The sequence below is a fragment of the Triticum dicoccoides genome, chromosome 6B (genome assembly GCF_002162155.2).
Source record: "Triticum dicoccoides isolate Atlit2015 ecotype Zavitan chromosome 6B, WEW_v2.0, whole genome shotgun sequence".
Taxonomy (NCBI): Eukaryota; Viridiplantae; Streptophyta; class Magnoliopsida; order Poales; family Poaceae; genus Triticum; species Triticum dicoccoides.
This window is the reverse complement of record NC_041391.1, coordinates 304,490,459-304,496,497: the sequence shown is the minus strand read 5'-3', so window position 1 is coordinate 304,496,497 and position 6,039 is coordinate 304,490,459.

Below are 6,039 nucleotides of genomic sequence, written 5' to 3'. Positions count from 1 at the left end.
CCCTGGGAAAATGATAGGAAACACGTCAAGTATTTCCTGAGGATGTACGGATAGAACACATGAGTTGTCAAACATTCAGTTGCTTACCGAACTTGCGGGGCGGGACAATTGGTACCCACGGTCCTCGGTGGAGTCCGGCCATGGTTTGCCGGACTTGAAAGGCACCTTCCAAATGTCCTTGTGCGTAGAGACGAAGAACTCTAGCAGGGTCTGGTGCTTGGCCGGGTCGAACTCCCATAGATTGCAAGCTCGGTGTTGACATGGTAGAATCCGGCGAACTAACATCACCTGGACTATGTTGACGAGCCTGACGCTCTTGTCTTTAATGTCTTCAACGCCTGTCTGGAGCTCTGATAGCTCGTCATACGAAGCCCAGTTTAGGCCCTTCTTGTGCCAGGACGTAAGTCACAGGGGGGCACCGGATCTGAACTACGGAACGGCGGTCCACTCCTTACCCCGCGGCTCAGTGATGTAGAACCACTGCTGCTGCCACTCCTTGACGGAATCATTGAAAGTCCCTACCGGCCATGTAATATTGGGCATCTTTCTCACCATGGCGCCTCCGCATTCGGCATGCTCGCACTCACTACCTTGGGCTTTACATTAAAAACCTTTAGCCATTAGCCGAAGTGCGACGGGACGCGGAGAAAGGCCTCGCACACGACTATGAATGTCGAGATGTTGAGGAAAGAATTTGGGGATAGATCTTGGAAATCGATCCCATAGTAGTACATGATGCCGCGAACAAATGGGTGGAGGGAAAACCCTAGCCCGCGGACAAAATGAGGGAGAAATACCACCCTCTCGTGGGGTTCCGGGGTGGGGATGATCTGTCCTGCCGTCGGAAGACGGTGGCTAATTCTCTTGGCCAGATACCCGGCCCCCCGAAGCTTTTTGATATCCTTCTCCCGGACGGTAGAGGCCATCCATTTGCCTACTGCTCCAGATCCGGACATCTTCGGGAAGCCTTTTTGGGCGAAGAAGAGGAGAGCTTGGGCACTAGGGCTCGAGCGGAAAGGAATGGATGAGTAGAGAAGGGCGTGGGTGAAAGGGAAGGTTCTTATCCCCTTATAAAGGCAGCGAAAATCCCGTGCCTCCCCACTTGCCCGCTAAAAACACTTATTCCCCCAAGCGCCATGATTGACGGCACGGTTGGGTTACCTGCACCCGTATTAATGAGAATCCCACAATGGGAGAACACGATCTCTGCTTCGACAAGACGTGCTGATAAAACTGCCTCGCATTACGTGCAATAGCTGGTTGTGAAAAACGGTTCGAATAATGACCGGACCATGGCGTGATGTCATACTACAAAAAGCTGTCAGCAGATTAGATCGGTGGAATATTATACTCTCTACGGTGGAATGTGGAATTTGTTTTGTAGAGCCAGACATGATCCTTGTGTCCTAAATCTTTTATGAAGTATTCAGAGAAGGAACCCGCCTTGCTATGCCGAAGACAATCTGCACGCCGGACTCATCGTCATTGAAGCCTGGTTCAGGGGCTACTGAGGGAGTCCTAGATTAAGGGGTCCTCAGACAGCCAGACTATATACTTTGGCCAGACTGTTGGACTATGAAGATACCAGATTGAAGACTTCGTCCCGTGTCCGGATGGGACTCTCCTTTGCGTGGAAGGCAAGCTTGGATATTCGGATATGTAGATTTCCTTCTCTATAACCGACTCTGTGTAACCCTAGCCTCCTCTGGTGTCTATATAAACCGGAGGGTTTAGTCTGTAGGACAACAACAATCATAATCATAGGCTAGCTTCTAGGGTTTAGCCTCTACGATCTTGTGGTAGATCAACTCTTGTAATACTCATATCATCAAGATCAATCAAGCAGGAAGTAGGGTATTACCTCCATCGAGAGGGCCCGAACCTGGGTAAAACATCGTGTCCCCTGCCTCCTGTTACCATTAGCCTTCGACGCACAGTTCAGGACCCCCTACCCAAGATCCACCGGTTTTGACACCGACAACAACCACCACCCTATTACACATATAATGCTATGTCCATGGCTTGTGCTCATGTATTGTGTAAGAGTTGAAAAAGCTGAAGCGCGTTAAAAAGTATGAACCAATTGCTTGGCTGAAACAGAGGTTGTGCATGATGGGAGTATTTTGTGTGATGAAAATGAAGCATGGCCTAATTATATGATTTTGTAGGGATGAGCTTTCTTTGGCTATGCTATTTTGATAAGACATGATTACTTGTTAGTATGCTTGAAGTATTACTATTCTTATGTTTTATAAGATTTTATCATGAATCATTTCGATCTGAACATTCATGCCACAATAAAGGAAATTACATTGAGAATTATGCTAGGTAGCATTCCACATCAAAAATTTTATTTTTATCATTTACCTACTCGAGGACGAGCAGGAATTAAGCTTGGGGATGCTTGATACGTCTCCAACGTATCTATAATTTTTGATTGTTCCATGCTATTATATTACCCGTTTTGGATGTTTATGGGCTTTACTCTACAGTTTTATATCATTTTTGGGACTAACCTACTAACCAGAGGCCTAGCCCGAATTGCTGTTTTTTTGCCTATTTCAGTGTTTCCAAGGAAAGGAATATCAAACGGAGTCCAAACGGAATGAAACCTTCGGGAGCGATCTTTTTAGAACAAACGTAATCCAGAAGACTTGGAGTGGACGTCAAGAAATAAACGAGGCGGCCATGAGGGTGCCCGACGCGCCCTAGGCGGCAGGCGTGCCTCCCACCCTCGTGGGCCCCTTGTGGCTCCCCTGACCTACCTCCTTTGCCTATATATATATCTATGTACCCCGAAAACTTCCAGGAGCACCACGAAAAACTATTTCCACCGTCGCAACCTTCTGTGTCCGTGAGATCTCATCTTGGAGCCTTCGCCGGCGCTCCGCCAGAGGGGGAATCGACCATGGAGGGCCTATACATCATCTCCAAGGCCTCTCCGATGAGTTGCGAGTAGTTTACCACAGACCTTCGGGTCCATAGTTATTAGCTAGATGGCTTCTTCTCTCTCTTTGAATCTCAATACCAAGTTCTCCTCGATCTTCTTGGAGATCTATTCGATGTAACTCTTTTTGCGGTGTGTTTGTCGAGATCCGATGAATTGTGGGTTTATGATCAAGTTTATCTATGACAAATAATTGAATCTTCTCTAAATTCTTTTATGTGTGATTAGTTATCTTTGCAAGGCTCTTCGAATTATCAGATTGGTTTGGCCTACTAGATTGATCTTTCTTGAAATGGGAGAAGTGCTTAGATTTGGGTTCAATATTGCGATGTCCTTTCCCAGTGACAACAGGGGCAGCAAGGCACGTATTGTATTGTTGCCATTGAGGATAAAAAGATGGGATTTATATGATATTGCATGAGTTTATCCCTCTACATCATGTCATCTTTCTTAATGCGTTACTCTGTTCTTCATGAACTTAATACTCTAGATGCAGGCAGGAGTCGGTCGATGTGTGGTGTAATAGTAGTAGATGCAGAATCGTTTCGATCTACTTGTTGCGGACGTGATGCCTATATACATGATCATGCCTAGATATCCTCATAACTATGCTCTTTTCTATCAATTGCTCGACAGTAATTTATCACCCACCGTAATACTTATGCTATCTTGAGAGAAGCCACTAGTGAAACCTATGGCCCCCGGGTCTATCTTTTATCATATAAGTTTTCCATATACTTTTATTTGCATCTTTACTTTCTAATCTATATCATAAAAATACCTAAAATATTTATTTTATCTTATTATCTCTATCAGATCTCACTTCTGCAAGTTACCGTGAAGGGATTGACAACCCCTTTATCGCGTTGGTTGAGAGGTTTTTGTTTGTTTGTGTAGGTATGAGGGAATTTTGAGGAGCCTCCTACTGGATTGATACCTTGGTTCTCAAAAACTGAGGGAAATACTTACGCTACTTTGCTGCATCACCCTTTCCTCTTCAAGGGAAAACTAACGTAGTGCTCAAGAGGTAGCACGCTCCTCCACCGGCTACTATTCAACCAGCCCTCTCCACGGGGTCCTGTTCAACCACCCCTCCATGGGCTACTATTCATCCAACCCTCGACCAGCTACTGTTCAACCAGCCCTCCACCGGCTATTGTTCAACCTTCCCTCCACGGGGTCCTATTCATCCATCCCTCCATGGGGTCCTGTTCATCCACCCCAATCGGCTCGACCGGGGTCCTGTTCATCCAGTGGCAACGACCTCTACTGCCACGGGGTCCTGTTCATCCAACCCCCCACCGGGAACTGTTCATCCAACCCTCCAACAACGCTCACTGTTCATCCAGAGGCAACATCGATCGGCTTGAGTTAGCAGCGGTAGCGAAGGAATCGCTCGATCGGGTTCAGTTAACAACCATCGATCGATCGCTCAGGTTCAGTAACGCGTAGCCTGCAATGCACTCGCTCGGGTTCAGAAGGTGAACGCCTCGCTCGGGTTCAGTTAGAGCCCAACGCCTCGCACCCACGCATGTGCGTGTATGAGAGAAACGTGCAAACCTCCATGCATCGCTCCGCCCCGACCACACACCGTAACCGGGAACACCCCGATATTTTCCTCACCCTCGCTTCTACCACTTTTTTTTCTGTCATGGACGACCCAAAGAATGTCATGCAGCTGCGTCTCCAGCCCGCCTAGGACGAAAAGCCCATTTTCTGTCATGATTGAGGGAGTCCTGGACTAGGGGGTGTCCGGATAGCCGAACTAACACCACCGGCCGGACTCCAAGACTATGAAGATACAAGATTGAAGACTTCGTCCCGTGTCCGGATGGGACTTTCCTTGGCATGGAAGGCAAGCTTGGCGATACGGATATGTAGATCTCCTACCATTGTAACCGACTCTGTGTAACCCTAGCCCTCTCCGGTGTCTATATAAACCGGAAGGTTTCAGTCCGTAGAGGACAACAATCATACCATAGGCTAGCTTCTAGGGTTTAGCCTCCTTGATCTCGTGGTAGATCTACTCTTGTAACATCCACATCATCAATATCAATCAAGCAGGACGTAGGGTTTTACCTCCATCAAGAGGGCCTGAACCTGGGTAAAACATCGTGTCCCTTGTCTCTTGTTACCATCCGCCTAGACGCACAGTTCGGGACCCCCTACCCGAGATCCGCCGATTTTGACACCGACATTGGTGCTTTCGTTGAGAGTTCCTCTGTGTCGTCACCGATAGGCTCGATGGCTCCTTCGATCATCAACAACAACGCGGTCTAGGGTGAGACTTTTCTCCCCGGACAGATCTTCATATTCGGCGGCTTTGCACTGCGGGCCAATTCGGTTGGCCATCTGGAGCAGATCAAAAGCTACGCCCCTGGCCGTCAGGTCAGATTTGGAAGTCTTAACTTCATGGCTAACATCCGTGGAGACTTGATCTTCAACAGATTCGAGACACAGCCGAGCGCGCCGCACTGTCACGATGGGCATGATTTAGCTCTGCTGCCGGACAGTGCCCTGGAGGCCGCACACGAAACCGCTCCGACCCTCGATTCGGAGCCGGCTGCGCAGATCGAGGACGGATGGTTAGACACCGCCTCGAGGGCTGCAACCTCTACGACTATAGAATACTGACTTTGTCCCTTCTGAAGCTCGTGACTCCAAGGAGCCGGACTCCTTGCCGGACTCCGAACCTCCCGTGCCCCCATAAATCGAATCTGATTGGGCGCCGATCATGGAGTTCGCCGCTGTGGACATCTTTCAACACTCACCTTTTGGCGACATTCTGAGCTCGCTAAAATATCTCTCGTTATCAGGAGAGCCCTAGCCGGACTGCGGTCAGGACGGTTGGGATGCGGACGACGAAGAAATTCAAGACCCACCCACCACCCACTTAGTAGCCGCTGTCGACGATCTAACCGACATGCTAGACTTCGACTCCGAAGACATCGATGATATGGACGACGATGCTGGAGACGACCAAGAACCAGCGCCTACTGGGCACTGGAAAGCCACCTCGTCATATGACATATACATGGTGGATATCCCAAAGGATGGGAATGGCGAAGGAACAACGGAGGAAGACCCCTCCA